At 43.5% G+C, this 18150-nt stretch overlaps 1 protein-coding gene across 10 annotated transcripts in view; it reads left to right on the top strand.

The window, feature by feature from the left end:
• Positions 1 to 18150, top strand: part of FRMD6 (FERM domain containing 6) — a 108408-nt gene that overhangs the window by 18531 nt on the left and 71727 nt on the right. For 2 of the 10 annotated variants that reach the window (XR_012159619.2, XM_073350147.2), the window contains exons 1-2: positions 13306 to 13451; positions 13851 to 13909. The exons of 2 other annotated variants lie outside the window; for them this stretch is intronic. The gene's annotated coding sequence lies outside the window, so the exon portion shown is untranslated. Of the gene's footprint in view, positions 1 to 12411; positions 12502 to 13304; positions 13452 to 13850; positions 13982 to 16561; positions 16650 to 18150 lie in introns of those variants that run through there. 6 more of the 10 variants (XM_073350149.2, XM_073350152.2, XM_073350153.2 and 3 more) reach the window with 6 other exon arrangements.

Raw genomic sequence — 18150 nt, 5'->3', positions numbered from 1 at the left:
GCCAAAAAACAGGACCGGCACAAAACCCTGCTCATAAAATCGCCATATGCTCTATTCGTTGGAATGAAATATTCTCATGGAGCTGTCTTCCCCCACTGCCGGGCAGGTGGGGCTGTCACCCGTCTCTTCACTCACAATACATTCTCACTTACTTTACCATGGCAGCACCGTTATCTTGGAGAGCTGGACGGGCAGCCTCCTCTGAGCTGGGGATATCGTCACGCTGGACACTCTGAGGACATGAACATGTGCACTCAGACCTAACACAAGACATCACCTCAAGTTATTCCCAATCTGGGAAGAGATGCCTGAAGGTGGCAGTTCTCAGGTGGCACCATGCAGGGCTTCTACCATACCTTTTAACTGGTCGATTGCTTTACTTTCTCTTTTTAACCCCAGCTGACTGTGTTCCCCCTCATTCCTAGTTTGCTTCTTCTGGATCAAACAGAGTTATGCAGGAAATCACCCTGTATGCTTGATCCTGACAAGGGAACTCAACAGCCAGTTTATAATCAGAACAGGAAAGGAATGGAAACAAGTGAGCGGCGTGATCTTACTTTTCAGTTTAATAGGTTGTCTATCATAGATCTACAAGGTGATGACTTGACTTCCATTCTTGTACGGCTCCGAATGCTGGGCACTGAGGGAGAGACAGGAACAGATATTGAATGCAGTTGAAATGAAAATGTTAAGATGAATGCTTGGCGTTATGAGGATAGCACATGTTCGAAAGGAACACATTTAGGGAAGTTGCGAAGGTGGTACCAATTATAGAAAAGTTACGGGAGTCCAGGCTTAGATAGCTTGGCCATATGACCAGCCGATTGGAAGACTATATAGGAAATATAGAAGCAGAAGGGAAGAGAAGAGTTGGAAGACCCAAAAGTAGATGGACGTCAAACAAAAGGATTTGATTAGCTGTGGAGTTTCCAAGGAACTGCTTCAAGACAGACTAGAATGGAGAAGGACTTGAAGAGCCGACCTCGTATAGTAGATGGGACTAAGGCTAGAAGAAGAAAGGGAGATGCTGTCAGGCTGAGGCTATTGAGAGAGCAGAGTTTGAACCACCAGTAAGGCTGCTGGGTATGATCCTTTGTTACTCACCATCCAACAAGGCAAAGTAAACTGATGGGGAAAACATGCTGCAGGCTTGTGGACCAGCAAGACTCCTATCCCCATCTTGAAGCATGAGGAACACGGGAGTTTCCAGACTGGATCAGAGGGTGACGAGAGGAGAGAGACTGTGTTTGGGGGGGAAGGGGATTTCTGATGAGGTATTTTTGTACTGTATTGTGTTTTTTATCCCCAACTGGGTTGGGGGTCACTGAAAAAGGAGAATGAGAGAACACAAAAAAAGAGAGAGAACAGGGATCGTCTTGGGGAAATTTCTGGGCGCCACATTTCAGGAAAGATGTGGACAAATTGGAGAAAGTCCAAAGAAGAGCAACAAAAATGATTAAAGGTCTAGAAAACATGACCTAGGAGGGAAGATTGAAAAAATTGAGGTTTTTAAGCTGGAGAAGATAAGACTGAGAAGGGACATGATAACTTTCAAGTACATAAAAGGTTTGTTACAAGGAGGAGGGAGAAAAAATTTTCTCGTTAACCTCTGAGGATAGAACAAGAAGCAATGGGCTTAAATTGCAGCAAGGTGGTTTAGACTGGACATTAGGAAAAAACTTTATAACTGTCAGGGTGGTTAAGCACTGGAGTAAATTGCCCAGGGAGGTTGTGGAATTTCCATCATTGGAGAGTTTTAAGAGGAGGTTAGACAAACACCTGTTCGGGATGGTCTAGATAATACTTAGTACTGCCATGAACATAGGGGATGGGACTAGATGACCTCTCAAGATCCCTTCCAGTCCTACGATTCTATGAAAGGTCTGATATCCTGTCTGACAAATGCTAACGCCAGCTGCCTCAGAGGATGGTGCAAGAAACTCCCTAGTGGGCGATTATGGAATAACCTGCCCATGTGGGTAGTTCCTTTTTAACTTCTATCAGTCAGTTACTAGTTTTTTCCATGAATGAAAGCACCAAGGTTTAAATTACCTATATCCCTGTTTCCTTTGAGTCTTGCCTAAGAGCTCTGTGTAACTCGAAAGCTTGTCTCTTTCAACAACAGAAGTTGGTCCAATAGAAGATATTACCTCCCCCATCTTGTTTCCCTTTGCCTATTTGTTATTCGGTATGTGTGATTGTTCACCCAAGTCATATGCAAGGTCATACATCTAGGAACAAAGAATGTAGGTCATACTTACAGGATGGGGGTTTGTATCCTGGAAAGCAGTGACTCTGAAATGAATGTAGGGGTTGTGGTGGAAACTAAATGAACATAATCTCCCAGTACGATGCTATGGCAAAAAGGGCTAATGCAATCCTTGGGTGCATGAGCAGGAAAATATCGAACAGGAGTAGGGAGGTGGTATTATCTCTCTATATAGCACTGGTGAGTCCATAACTGGGTACTGTGTCCAGTTCTGGTGTCCACGCTTCAAAACGGATGTTGAAAAAATCAGAAAGGGTTCAAAAAAAGAGCAGTGAGAATGATTTGAGGTCTGGAAAACCTTCTTTACATTAAAAATTTAAAGGAGCTCAATCTATTTAGCTTAATGAACAAAAGATTGAGAAACGCAACTGGATCATGATCTAGAAGTACCTCCATAGGCAGATTTTTGCTACTGGAGGGCTCTTTAATCTAGCAGACAAAAGCATAACAAGATCCAGTGGCTGGAAGTTGAAGTCAGCAAAGTTCAAATTGGAAATAAGGTGCACATCTTTAACTCTGCAGGCAATCAAATATTGGAACAAATTATCCAGGGACATGGTAAATTTTGCATCACATGGTGTGTTTAAATCAAGTCTGGATGTCTTTCTAAAAGAATGTTGTCATTCAACCAGAAACTATTGGGTTGGGTGCAGGAATTCTCGGGTGAAATCTCTGGCCTGTGTTGCACAGGAGATCAGACTAGATCACACTGAACCCTTCTGGCCTTGGAATCCCTGATTATCTACTAGGTGGTTTGCAAATGACCCAGAGGGGGAAATGTTTGCATAAAGGGCTCAGTAGACAATTCCAAATAATGATCAGAGATGTAAAAATTCAAGGGCTAGCTGATGTAGGTCAGTGTAGCTCTGACTTCAATAAGCTATGCCAATTTACACCAGCTGAGGATCTGGCCCAAAATGTTTATCAATAATTAACCAGTGGAAAAAAGGCTAAAATCATTGACTGAAATACTTGCCATTAATAGTGTGTCCTGGATGAGAAGGGCTGGATGAATAGTGAGTGGCGAATGGTAGCACTGTGACTTTCAACTTATTTCAGCAGCATTCACTATCCAAATATGTTTAGTGCATTTCACCATGCAGCAGACAAAGACATCATTCTCTCCTTTATATTAGCAAGTATTCCAGGTCGCAATTACACAGCCACAGGCATAAAACTGGTCTGACCTTTCTGCAAAGTAAGATAACTCTTAAATGTACAGGCATCAGATCTACCAGCTCTTGAAGATATTCACCAAGTCCTGTTGCTATTTACACTACCGAGTCTATCTTTGGAGTGAGGTGTAAAAACAATCATACTATCTTCTTGGCTGTGTCCGCCCTCAAATATTGCACTTGTTTTCATGACGGTAGTCACTAGTTCACTCATTTAACACACAACAGGAGGGAGAGTTCATGTTTGTTCCTAGCACAAACACCATCAGATCATGTGAATTTCAAATGCAATCCTGAACCCATTCCTCGGCTGGTGTCAACTGGTATAGCTTCAGTGAAGTCAGGAGAGCTGAGCTCTGCCAGTTGACACCAGCTAAGGATCTGGCCTTGTATATATTTCAGTGCAAATCAAGAGTTCCTACTGCTCATTCTTGTGCTCAGGCCCCTAACCAACAGTCCCTTAAATATCTGCACATCAGAAGGCATAAAGAGCCAACATTTCCTTCGTTACACCAGTGCAACCTCACTGTCTTCACTGGGATTGGACTGGTGTGCGTGACATGAGAATTTGACTCTGAGCTTTGAAATGGTTCTAAGTCCTAGGCAGCTGTAAATGATGGTCAGAACACACCATATCAACAGTAGCTGTTCAGTATTTTCATCTCGATTAAGGAGCTACAGACAAGATGTAAATTCCAATATACCAAGAGAAGTTGAGAATGGATCCTTAAATCTTTCTCAGTCTTTCAGACATTTCTTGTGAACTGAGGTTGGATCTTATTTCTTATCCTCTCATTCCAGTCTAACCTCGCTCTCCTCAGGAACTGTTTGGCTCAGCCCAGATCTTGTTGATTCATTTTGCTAACCCCTGTGTGTGGTAGATATTGGCTTCCCCAGCTAAGACAGGGCATTATTATGGTTCTGCAGTGTCTGGGGAACGCATCTCAGATGGGAGTGGACTATTGGAGCCAAACCAGAACCCAAACTCTCATTCGGCAAGAAGTTTACATTTACAACAGCAATGTAGACTTGTGTGCTCGTGCTGTGTGTTACATGGAGCACACTAGGCCTCACTAAGGGGAATCCAGGCTCACTTTGCCAGCAGGCAGAGGGAAGGACAGTCCAGGATCCTGGAACTGTGTGTGATTCTGCATTTCTGACATTCCTGCCTGAGTCTCTGATGGCTGCCTGCCACTGGCCTGGCAACGACAGCTGACACATCCAGCTATCATTGATCATTGCCGGGTGAAGTTAACAATTTAGCTTGAAATCAACAACTCCAGCAATTTCAAACAAAGCCTAAAGGTTGAATCAGTTTAGGTGACAGTGGGTCAGTTTCCCCTGTAACCCGAACTGACTTCTCTTTCAGGGCAGAACTTTGTTTTCAGCTCCTGCGCACAATTGGGAAGTTTTTTCAAACTCAGTGGAAGACCCAGAATTGCAGATGGAATTGCTAAGTGGTAGGTACATTGGGTTGGTTAATTCCCATGTCTTCCATCTCAGGAGATCTGGGTCCAAATCTGATTAAGATCCCAAGCCAAATGCATTTGGTGAGCTCAAACTGGTCATGCTTGGACATTTTTACTAACATCAAAAGACTACCCCATAATTTGCTGCAACTGATGGTCTGTCCGAGAGGCCTGGCTCAGCTAGAGATCACAACTTTTAATATTATTATTGTGTTACCATAGCCCTGGAGTCCAGGAGCCTGATGTGCTAGGTGTTGCAGAAACACACACAAAAAGATGGTTGCAGCCTCAAGGACCTTACAATCTAACTCTAAGACAAGAGTCAGCAGCCAGATCCAGGCAGACAGAGGGAGCACGAGGAAACAATGAGACAGCGTTGGTCAGCGTGATTGGCAGTGCTCTCTGCACATCAGTAACCTAATCCCTGTTAGCTTCATTGTAGGCATCACAGCAAAGGAGAGTTTTGAAGGTGGCTAATGAGGTAGCTCTGCAAATGTTTACAGGGAACTTCTCCCAAGCGTGAGGGACAGCATGGGAGCAAGCCCGAAGTTGCTCCTTTGAAAGTGTAACAAGAGGCTGATGGAAGCTGGCATTGTGGGCCGACTGGAGACAAGCACTGACAGATTGAAAGTGAATGTGAGATGATGGGCCGGGTGGGTATAGGCCGTGAAGGGCCTTGAAAGTGAAGACAAGCTGCTTTTGCTTGATGCAAGAGAGAAGAGGGAGGCGGCAGAGGAATTCAAAGAGGGGGTGACATGGCCAAAGCAACAGGCTAGGAAAATGATCTTTGCAGCAACACTCTGAAAGGAAATGAGTGAGGCCAGGGTGCATTTGTCAAGGCCAGAAAAAAGGATGTTGCAGTAATTGAGACGCAAGATCATGAGAGCTGGGACAAGAGTTTTAGCACTGTGGATGGGTAGGAAAGGCTTAGAGATCTTAAGCAGAAGATAAGAAAAAACTAAGGCTTTATTGAATAAGAAAATTGCACTGGTTTGATGTAAATTGGGTTTTAAACGGATTTAGTTAAACCGGCGCAAACCTGCGTGTAAACAGTTTTATTTCAGTTTAGCTTAAATTGATTCCTAATTGACTTAAATTAAATCGAAATAGGCCTGGTTTAGGTCAGAATAAGTGTGTCCACACAGGGGTTTGCAACAGTATATCGAAATCAGTTTAAAAACACATCTATAATTAAAATGCAAAACTGTCACATGTGGACGAGCCTTAAGTTGCATTGGGCAGCTGTTTGAGCAAACTCACCCAGCCCCTCCCCACATTCACTAGAGTTTAACCTTTGCAATCATCCACCTCATTTTTTAATGAACATGAAAGCTCATGCTCAAATAAATTGGTTAGTCTCTAAGGTGCCACAAGTACTCCTTTTCTTTTTACAATTCACTCCATACTCCACTTCCCTGTGGAAGACAGTTTTTATCTCCCTAGGGCCACACCTGTGATTGATTGCAATGGAAGCTGTGGACTCTCCACACATTGCAAGATTGGACCCTTGAGGATGGAAGTCAGATTTCCAGCATGCAGTCAGTTTCTGCTAATGGACTGAACCAGAGTAGTAGGAACCAACAGCAAGAGAGATTCACTGACCCAGGCTTTTACACAGATGCAAAACTCAAAGACAGAAAACAACCTCTCTGTTGGATTTGCCAGTAACTCTTTGGATCGCCATAGGGCAAAGTTGCAGACTAAGATAACAGCAAACCAAAATGTAACATGACTTGATAACTTTACAAGAGAAAATTCGAGTTGGTGGCATGGGGGATACAATCATCAGGAATAAACCACTTACAGCCTAGCACAGATAGCTGATACAGCCCCTAAAATGTCAACATAATTTAAGACTGTTTTCATAAATCTAAAATGAATGTTGCAAAGGTTTATGATTTGAGTCCCCCTCATACGTGCTTGTGTCTTTCTTTCAGCTGTATGGCATATAGCCGGAGCATACTACCGGTTATTTTCAGCTCAGCCAGGTAATGAGGGAGGCTGGTGCTGATTCCGTGGCAGAATGAAGACCAATTCCACTAATGGATGGAATTTAGAATAACACAGCACTGTAGGAATAATGTGAGAGGCTAGCTGGGAAAGTCTACCAGGGAAAGGGCACAGATAGGTATTTTATATTCAGTGTCCTGTGTGGTTTGGTAACACATTTTGTTCCTTGAATGGCAAAATGAGTCTCCTATTTAATTTGAAAACTGTTGATACTACAAAACGTTAATAAAAATAATAATACCATGCACTTATAGAAAGGTTTTCATGAGTAATCTTAAAGCACTTTACAGAAGAGGGCAGTGTCATTATCCCTATTTTATAGATGGGAAATTGAGGCACCGACAAAGTGACTTGCCCAAGATCATTCATGAGGCTAGTGGCAGAGCCAGGAATAAAACCCAGGTCTCCTGAATCCCACTCTAGTGCCCTCTCCTCTAGGCAACACTGCCTCCTTTCTTTCTGCAATGAACCTGTGCAAGCCCAATGCTGAACTCCTTTCTCAGGGAAAACTCCTACTGAAGTCAATGGGAATTTTATTTGATGGAGGAAAGTGTGGTGTGGTGTGTGTGTGTGTGTTCATGCATGAACATGCATTCATGCCCATCTATCGTGCAAGTTGTTAAGTAAGACAAAGACTTAATTATGTCTTTAGAATGGCGGAGGCTATTTCTAGAACCAAAATATAATGAGACTGTCCTGCTGAGAGCAGCAAAAGCCCAAGCTTTATCGTTAGCAAATGGCTTCTGCTGTGACCCACTGAGAGTGCAACTTTTACCTATTCTAAACTTGATCGTAAAAGATTAAGGACAGAACCAGCCTCTCCCAAAATGTCAGGCTGTAACGATCTCAAGAAATACCTTCAAGATTTTAATTATTGGAGCACTAAAGTGATCTCTTCATTTGCTCTAGCGGGTTGTGAATATTGGTTGTAAAAAGGGCACTCTGTGGTGTTACTCATGACAACAATCGAGAGGCTTCAGCATTTCTCCAACACAGTCACACTTTTATTACTATATTTTCCCCCGGGACATAAAGGTTTTAACTGTATGTGATGCTGCTTTCCATTATCCATACCCTCAGTGAAATGTGTGCTCAAAAGAAGCCATGGGTGCGGCCTGCCTTCATGTGCTGGCATTGACCCTAATGGAAGAAGCTAACGGCAGTCCAACGGCCAAATTTATCCCTGTGTTCTCGGTATACTGCATTGAAATGTTGATGCCATTTCTCAGCTTGTATGGAGATGCAGCAAGAACTTTCCCAGATCCTCTGGGAAAAAAATGTTCCAAGTCTTCATTAAAGTTTATGGCAAACAATATATGGTGGTGACTCTGTAGAGAGCAGCTCTTTTTAATTAAGGTCTAAGTCATGCTTTAGCAAAACCCTGGCTGGGATGATTTAGTTGCTGTTGGTCCTGCTTTGAGCAGGGGGTTGGACTAGATGACCTCCTGAGGTCCTTTCCAACCCTGATATTCTATGATGCTATGAAAACATCGATACAGAAAAAAACCAACTCCTTCCCCCCTTCAAGATTAACAGAACTCCTTTTTTATTACACGGTCCATGCAAGGATTTCTCAGTAAGGTTTAATGTAACTGGAAACAAAAGCATTTGGCCCTGCAGCCAAGCCAGATAATGCTAAAGAAACGTTAGCCTTACTACTGATCTCACCTCCTCCTCTCCCCAGCATGAAGAGGGGGGCGTTTCTTCACAAAAGACAATGGAGTTATGCATGTGTGAGCAGAGAATCAGACCCCTCGTTATTTTGTCAGCCCTTCTTCACACAAGCAGTCCCATTACTACTTACTCATCGTGAATAAGGCTTGCGGAATAAAAAGTGGTTGATTCCTCCATAAACAAGTTCATGGAGATATTTTATAACACGTACCAGTGGTTCTGGAAGTTTATAAAGAAGACACATTATTAAAATGGTTCTTACTTACCCAGAAGTGCATAAACCCAGGTACATTAGACGTATATTATGTAAAACATGCACATCCTCAGTATAGGCAATGACACTGAACATGGTAGGGTTCCTTCTCGATCAAGACAATGCAGGGAGCTTTATTGCTGCCGCTCTTGCTGTCCTGGTCCTAAATTCATATTCCTGCTGGCATTGCTCTACCCGTGGGGAAGTGCTTTTCAGAGTTGGGGCCTATAGGCTCTTGTGGGAAGAGGACTTCAGCCTCGAGTGATGTCAACCTAGCACCTTTCACAAGGACAAACTTCATATCCGTGTGTACAGTGGAGATGACACTGAATTCCTTTGCAAAGGGCTTTGAGATCTACCAATGACAAGCACTAGGTATTATTACTAGGCAAAAAGTGAAGCTGGAAAAGGAGATGTAAGAAACTTAAGAACCTCCTGATGAGGGCTTTATGAATTTTAAGATATTAGATGGAAGAGCATTAAAGTTTATATTTTTATATCTGTTTGCCAGAAGCTGGGAATGGGTGACAGGGGATGGATCACTTGAAGATTACTTGTTCTGTTCATTCCCGCTGGGGCACCTGGCACTGGCCACTGTTGGAAGACAGGATATTGGGCTAGATGGACCTTTGGTCTGACCCAGTAGGGCCATTCTTATGTATATTCAGTATAGTTTTGGGTGGGTGGCAGCCTTAATTATCACTAAACAAAGCTTTTGTTTGTGTTAGAACATACTATATTGGTGAAGCCCTCAGTCCAGCATCTCTCTACACACTGTAGGCCTGTATTATTGTCAGATGTGTTGATATATTGTGTGCAGTAGTTTAGACTCTATTATATTATATCATAGCAGTAAGTTATTTAAGGCTATCTTTTAATTATAGGTATGCACTTAGCACCACAGGACCTCAATCCCTGATTGAGAGTTCTAGGTGCAGATGCAAATATTAAATAATAATATAAAGAGAAAGCTCACATGTTGTTAAAAAACGAATCCTCTGGATTTAATTAGTGTGGTATAATACACATGGTTATATCATGAAAAAACATCTTAACTAATTATGTTAATTTTTTTGCAATGGCCTAGAATTATAAAGTATATTGACAAGGGATTGTGCTCTATCCCATCACAAACCTAAAATGCATAGAATTAAAGATGTTTAAAAATAATCTCTGTACTAAATGGCTCAATTAACTTTGGTTTGCCAATGTTTTCAAATGTTCTTTAGTGGGCTTGGTGCTCATGGGCAGATGAATTCATTTTTTACTCTGGGTCATTGCTTACATTTTTCAACTGGTTAAACAAAACTATAGGAAAATCTGCTTGAGGTAAGCCAGGTTTCTTCATTGCACAGTTGTGTAGTTATTCTTGCCATCAACAATGCTACTACTGAAATGCTGTTGCAGAAGCAACTTGACTGGCAATGACACAGGATTGTAGAAAGCAGCTGCTAGGCCCTGCAGACTCAATTCTGTTAACGTAAATATATCCTAGTTCAAAATATTTATATGCATTTTAAGTGAATGAGATATTCAGCCACAGTAATGGCTCCCTTTCTGAAATTTGCAGAGAAAAGCCCATTGTTAAGACTCTGTTACATCTTGTCCAAATATAATTTAATTTATTGCAGTTGCATTTTCCGTCTATGCTTCCATGTCCTGTTTTTAATAGTATTAATTCCAGAATTTTTAATGGATCTATTGTTTGTCTTAAAAAAAAAAAAAAGATAGAGAGGATACCAGCTAAAGTTTATTTGTTTTTCTCTCTGCATAAAGAAACAGATTGTCAACTGGTGTAAACTGGTATGGCACAATTGGCCTCCACTGGTATACTGGTTTATACCAGTGGAGAATCTGGCTCAAAAACTTTCACTTAACCATTTAGCATATATGTAAATTAAATGTGCATGTTAACTGTATTGCTATACGTACTGTACATCCTGTTATAAGCACAGATAAGAAAACCCAGTAAATTATCCAGGCTTTCGAATTATACTTCATTTGCTTTATCTAATCATCTCAATGTCTTTGTAGCAAGGTTTCATACCCCAAGAAAATGCACTATTCATAATGCGTAAAATGTGCAAGCTCAAAGGCTGTAAATGATGTTGAAAAGGCAGGCTAAGAAACTGTGCTTATGTTCCAAGATATTAAGCAGAACTAATTTATCTTTCCATATGAGATACACAATTACTATTTGGCATCAAATGTGTCTTAAGAGATAGCAATATAGAGATGATCATGAACCGATCCTAAGAGGAACATAAAAGATATTGAATATGCCTTTTCCAGATGTCTGACCTGCAACAACTTTGTTCATTTAAGCACAGGTGCTAAAATGTTTGGTGACTTGAGCTAAAATTAATGATCATTCTCAATAGAACTCGAAGAAAGCAATGGTATTCTTACCAGATCAGTCCACTCATATGGTAGAATAAAGTAGAACATATTTTTCCTGGTACTGTGCTCATTCAAAAACCAGTCGAAGAACACTTCAATCTCTCTGGTCACTCGATTACAGACCTAAAAGTTGCAATTCTTCAACAAAAAAACTTCAAAAACAGACTCCAACGAGAGACTGCTGAATTGGAATTAATTTGCAAACTGGTCACCATTACGTTAGGCTTAAATAAAGACTGGGAGTGGATGGGTCATTACACAAAGTAAAACTACTTCCCCATGTTTATTTCCTCCCCCTACTATTCCTCACACGTTCTTGTCAACTGCTGGAAATGGCCCACCTTGATTATCACTACAAAAGGTTTTTGTTTTTTTTTCTCTCCTGCTGGTAATAGCTCACCTTACCTGATCACTCTCGTTATAGTGTGTATGGTAACACCCATTGTTTCATGTTCTCTGTGTATATAAAATCTCCCCACTGTATTTTCCACTGCATGCTTCCCATGAAGTGAGCTGTAGCTCACGAAATCTTATGCTCAGATAAATTTGTTAGTCTCTAAGGTGCCACAAGTACTCCTTTTCTTTGTGCTCATTTGTTTGACTAATCCAAAATCTTTCAGGGATATCTTTGCCTACACAATTAAATGTCCACTTTTTGCAATGATTCCCTTTTGAAATCCAATGCAACAAAGGCATTTCTCTTGCAGATAGCAATGTAACTTAAATTCAGTTAACTAACCTTGTCTGAGTACCACTGAAAAGCAATGGGATTATTGGTATAATAAGGCTCTGATACAAGAAAATGCTTACATTCATCCCTGTTCAGCAAAGCACTTAAGTATGTGCTGAAATCCCACTGGTGCCAGTTTAAATGTTTTGCCCAATACTAACACTGAGTCATGCCCTAAGGCAGTGTTTCCCAAACTTGGGACGCTGCTTGTTCAGGGAAAGCCCCTGGCGGGCCGGGCCAGTTTGTTTACCTGCCGCGTCCGCAGGTTCAGCCGATCGTGGCTCCCACTGGCCGTGGTTCGCCGCTCCAGGCCAATGGGGGCTGCGGGAAGCGGCAGCCAGTACGTCCCTTGGCCCGCGCCACTTCCCGCAGCCCCCATTGGCCGGGCACAGCGAACCACGGCCAGTGGGAGCCACGATCGGCCGAATCTGCGGACGCGGCAGGTAAACAAACGGGCCCGGCCCCGCCAGGGGCTTTCCCGGAACAAGCGGCGTCCCAAGTGTGGGAAACACTGCCCTAAGGTACTACACAATATGAGCAAAGGTGGCACAATTGGGCTTATGCCATGACTGTTTTAATGATGAGCTAGCGGTGTCTTTGATGTCTATTGGGGGGGAAGCGCACCTACAGGGGTCCGGGAACATAGGGCCGGGGTGCTGCGAGCCATTGAACCAAACTTTAAACCCTGTATATAATGGAATCTTCTTCAAGCCAGGGGGGTGCAGCTGCACCCCTCGTTCCAGCCCCTGTGGGCATGTACTTGCAGAATATAATCGGGCAACACAAACTGTGGCTGGGCAGAAAACTACTCCGTGGTTTGAGCCGTTCTCAGTGGAACTGCTCTGCCGTTTGGTTTACAACCCACTGCCTGTTTGCTCTTCAAAACTCTTCAGTTTGGTTTACAACCCAACGACTATTGATTGGCTCGTCAAAACTTGGCTTTGTTGGGCTGGGGCGACCCGCTCCAGAATAACAGGGCTTGAACCCCCGCCACAGCAGGACTCAGGCTCTGACCCCCCAGCAGTGTCCTGGGTCGCGGCTCCTGGGGGCTTGCTGGCCCGGCCAGCCTGAGGCTCAATCCGGAGTCACTCCCGCGGCTCAGTGTAGACATGCCCTCAGAGGCTGCGGGGGGGGACGGGGACGGCTCTCCGGGCTGTACCAAGGGCTGCCCCGCGGAGGGGTCCGAGCCGCAGCGCCGGGGGAGGGGGAGGAGGGGGAGGAGGAAGAGGAGGGGGCGGCCCTGGGGCCGGCCTGCGCCGCGCCGCGCCGGCGGGGGGCGCTGCGCCGCGCCGCGCTGCCGGAGCGCCCGGGCCCTGCCCCCCCGCCCGCCTCTCTCCTCCCCCGCAGCCCGGGGCTTGGTACGTTCCCGGCTGGCGGCGCCGGGGGCCGCGTTCCGGAGCTGGCCGCGCTCTGGGGCCGGCGGGAGGAAGCGGGGAGCCGGAGCGCGGCAGCCCGGGGGACGCTCGCCCAGGTACCGCAGCGGCTCGGGCCCGGCGAGGCGAGGCGAGGGGACCGGCCTGGGAAGGGGGGGCGCCCCGGAGGACCCCCGCTCCCTCGCCCCGCTGGGCCGGCGCCCCCTTCCCTTCCCTTCGGGGGGCGCTTGTCACGCCGCCTGGCTGGGGCGTGGGGGCTGCGGGGCGGGTCCCCGGGGCGGGCGGGGGCGCCGCGGGGCTCGCGTTGTCCGAGGACTGCGGCGGGACGCGGCTGTGGGAACGGGAGGCGAGCTTTGGGCACGGCGCGTCCGGGTAGTGCCCGCCCGGGCTCTGCCCAGCCCCTCCGCTGTCCGGGGGTCCCGCTTGTCCTAGCCTTGGGTTATAAAGATAAAGCCCCTTTGAGGCGTTGATGAGCTTTTTGTCTTGTGTTTACACAGTGAGGTCCTGGCCCAGGCCCGGGGCTTCCAGGAGTTGCGCGAAAACTAATAATAAGAAGGTACTCGCTTTTCTTGGCACTTTGCATGACATGTGCGGGGAGTGCGAGCCTGGAGGAAACTCTTCAGGGCAGGTGTGTAGACAGTGACTTGAACCTAGAGGGCGCTGCTAAAATGCAAATAATTAGGAGCCATCGTTTCCAAAAGTGGCTAGTGATTTGGGGTGCCTCTGTGTTTGGGTGAGACCTTAAAGGGACCTGCTTTGCAGAAGGTGGGTGTTTCAGAAAATCAGACCTTTATAGGGATGTTAAGTTGCGAACCCATTGACCCTAATAAGAATTGAAGGCACAAACTGGTGGAAATGTGTCAAAACAAGGAGATTTTAAAGCCCACATGAAGGCTGGTAGTTTTAGACGGATCACCTGTTAAGTTGGTGATCATAGGAACCTTGACATTTTTGCTAAAGCCAATGTCTTGGTGAGGGATTGAATATGATACAAATGTAACAGCAGAAATAGCTTTCTTTGAAAATAAAAGTCAACCCAGTTAGTAGATTCCATTATTTCTAGCAGGGTAACATTCAAAGCACTTTTTGTGTGTTTGTCCTATACAAGTTTGAGTTTAAATGTTGGGTTTTTTATTCTTTTCAATGCGGTGATTTGAAAAGCTGAGATGATGTAATAAAATCTCCGTGGATTGTCTTTCCTGTTCCTTTCCTTTGGGAAATATAGACATTTTCAGTGTTTTGGTTTCATATGCATCTATTTTAATGTTGCTGTTTATTGCATGAACTACTCTTTATTGCCACAGGGCGCAATTTTAGGGATTAGTAAGTGGTGTTGGAGAAACTGCAAGTTGCTTCATTTTCCAAGAATGTTAGTCATTTCCTTTTAGTGATTTCTGGGAGTTGAAATTTAACAGCATCGGTACTTCTAGAGGAAGACTTTTCCATACTGAACTGTCATTTCGGCTCTCTGCATTTCCTAGTCTAACTCACGGGAGCAGTTCTTACTCCTGCACTAGTATGCCTATTGACATCAATATAGCCGCTCATTAATATGAGTAGGATTTATTCAAAATCAGATTTAGCCTTCGCCTGCTCCCGTTTTAATCAGTAGTTCTGCTAACCGTTTTGTGGAGGTAGGAATGGGATCCTAAAGCGAATTATGAGGGTTAATTTGATGATTTCATAACACATTATTAGGATTTTGTAGGAAAACACCTTATAAGTAAACTGGTAAGACAGTTTTGTTAAAATGTGTGGCCGATAAAAGAAATAAAACAGATGAATCCTCTCTGCATTATGGAAGTCTGGTAGATAAAACTGCTTAACCTTTTAATGACGCACTTTGTTGGTGAGAAAGTGGAAATTTAGGTCCCAGTCCTGCAAATATACTTAGCTTTCTTCATGAGAGTAGTCCAATAGGGAGCAAGTTACCATCTAAACTGGGACATATTACCCCAAGATTTGCTAGTGTGACTAGTGATTTTTGAGTGCCTCAGTTTGGGGGTAACGTTTGGGGCTATTCACATGAGTAAAGTTATATGTGAACCTGAGTCTTGTGGAATCAGGGCCTTAAATATTTACTCTTGTACTGAGTACTGAAAATTAAGTAATACATTTTTAGAAAGTAAAATGAAATATTTTAAAATCTGTATTTAAACTCTTTTTGGAGTAATATATCAGCAAGAAAGACGTCTACAGTGGAGCGCTATTATCTAGTTATTTTATCCGCATGCTATCTTGTCCAGGCAGCCAAATACCTAGAGTTTGAGTTAGTGTTTTAATTGACTTGCAAGAGTAGATAAAAATCTGACCAGTGGGTGACTACAGCAATCAGCACATCTGTCATTTCTTATGGAAGCACTGCTGAAGCAGACAGGAAGGCCTGGTCTTTGCCTAAAAATTAGACTGACCTAGCTACATTGCTCAGGGTTGTGAAAAATTTTTTGCTGTGTGCAACATAGTTAGGTCGACCTAACCTCCACTGTTGATGCAGCTTGGTCGATGGAAGAATTTTTCTATAGACCTAGCTACCACTTCTTGAGGGGTGGATTTACTACAGTGACGGAGAAACCCCAGTAGCTGTGCTGCTGTAGTGTAGACATGCCCAAAGTGTGTGTTAGCAACATTGTTGCAAGGGGGAAAAGTTGAGTGTGCAAGTTTAGAGTTGCTGTAGGGCAAAGGTTATGCATGGTGGGGGGCGGTATGCAGGGTCACATGCCCCCCCATCTCCCCAGTTTTGCTGCTTGGCTTGTACTGAGTATGTCCACATGGCTTGAGCATGCTCAGTAACACAGCTGAAGCCAGGGCTGCCCTCGCTCTGCCTCGTCCCTTCTCCACCCCCAACTGTCAGCAGGTATGGGTCATCTCTGCTGTAGGACTTAGCAGCTCTTCTAAAAAAAAAAATATTGTACACAAAAAAACTATATTAAAAGAACACTATTAAGGTTGCTAAGTCAAGCATTCAGAAGTTAGGAAAAAACAGAATTCAGGTTGCCTGTGCAACCTTAATATGCCTCCTTGTGCATGAGTATTATGATACAGTCTTTAATTACATGCCTCGCCCAGAGCTGCAGTTTCAGGGAAAGTATTGCTGAGCTGTAGGCTGGAGCGCGCTCAGTGTGAACAGAAACTTTGGTGTCTTTCAGCTGCTAAAATCTAAGTTTCTACTGAGCATGTGCAAACTGAGATTTTTTTTTTTTTCCCCCAGAGGCTTATAACTTGGCCAAATTTGGGCAGTTCTTTATGGGGACAGCAAAAGGCACATCCCTTGCGCAAAGGCCACCCCCCTGCCAAATGTAAGTTTTTTGCTCCAAAGTCTGGGGGCGCTAGAGCTTTTCAGAAGAAAAGTCTGCGGAATTTTGTAACATGGGCAAAACAATGTATTTTTCCCTAGTCTCATTCTCAGAAATGACAGAACCATTTTGGCTTTAATTTACAATACCCGCCCCTCCCCCCAAAAAAACTGTCTGAAGCAAACACCCAGTATGAAAAATTTCAGTCCAAATGGTTAAAGTTTGGCAACTTTGTCAGCAACTGAAAACAGGATCTTATAGTGAGAAGTGGTGTTACTTGCCCCACCTATTTAGTCAGTGTGAAGAACTTGGCTAGTGCAGCAAAAACATTTGAATATGTTTTTGTCTTGTTGGGACAGGAGTCAGCTTTTTTGTATGAGGCTGATGTATTTTACTTTCATAAGAATATTTTCACGCCAATCCAAACCCTTTTTCCTGATAAGAAAAATTACAAAACTGTGCGGATTGAACTGCCAGACCTTTTCTATTCCTAGGCTGATTTAACACTGCTTTATAAAATCTCTGACCCTCTTAAATGGAGGATAAATTTGTGGATTAGTTTGGCCTTTTTGGACAAAATGCTTGAAACTGAGGCTATTTCCTTTAACTCAGCTACTTTTGATGGTGAGTTCAGATTTGGACACGTACTTTGTTTCTAATCTCACTTTGTAAGGGAGTTCTTGGTCATATTAATTTTTAACTCTTAGTTTATTGAAACTAAGAATTCCACAACAAGTCCTGCATCTTAGCAGGGGGGTTAGACTAGATGACCCTTGCGGTCCCTTCTAACCCTGTGGTTCTGAGATTCTATGAAATTTTCTTTTAAATCAAAATCTGTAAGCAATTATTCCTTTACATGAAAGTCAGTGCTCTGAACAGATTAATTCAGACCAGATGTAAAAATATATGTGAATTTCAAATTAAGATGATCTCAACTTCTTCCTCCCTGTTTTTTATATGCTGTGGACCCCAGATGGAATATACAAATTATGGCTGTTAAAATATCTGCCTGGTTGTTAATCTAGCTTTATGCGCTTTCTGGTTTATAATGTTTCTTTTAAACAATCAGCATTTTCCCTGTTTCTTCTGAGGAAGTGAAGTTTATTAACATTGTCAATTGAAACAAAGCACATTGCTGCTCTGGTTTGGTAGAGGTTATTTCCATCTGAAATGTAAGCAGCCAGTAATGTAATTTGTAGTGTGTGCTCACTGTAAGGATGCTAAATTTATACAGGATTATTTAAGAAAGGCAATACCGAGTCAGTTGTAGAAAAACCCCTCAATACCATTCTGTTTTTGGCCATTTGGTTGCTCATTTATGGAATACCATTGAAGATCATTTCAGGGATTAAAAAGTAATTCCTTATGGTTTAATCTTTCTCCCATTTGAAGTTAGGGCGAAGCTGCCATGGACTTCAGTGAGAACAAGATTGGGCCTCAATTTGAAGGATCAGATTCTGTTCATTTCAGCATGAATGGAGTTTGTTTAGTAGAGTCTGTCAAA

Source organism: Lepidochelys kempii, chromosome 6 (genome assembly GCF_965140285.1).
Source record: "Lepidochelys kempii isolate rLepKem1 chromosome 6, rLepKem1.hap1, whole genome shotgun sequence".
NCBI lineage: Eukaryota > Metazoa > Chordata > Testudines > Cheloniidae > Lepidochelys > Lepidochelys kempii.
Note: the sequence above shows the minus strand (reverse complement) of the source record. Positions and strands in the feature narration are given on the sequence as shown.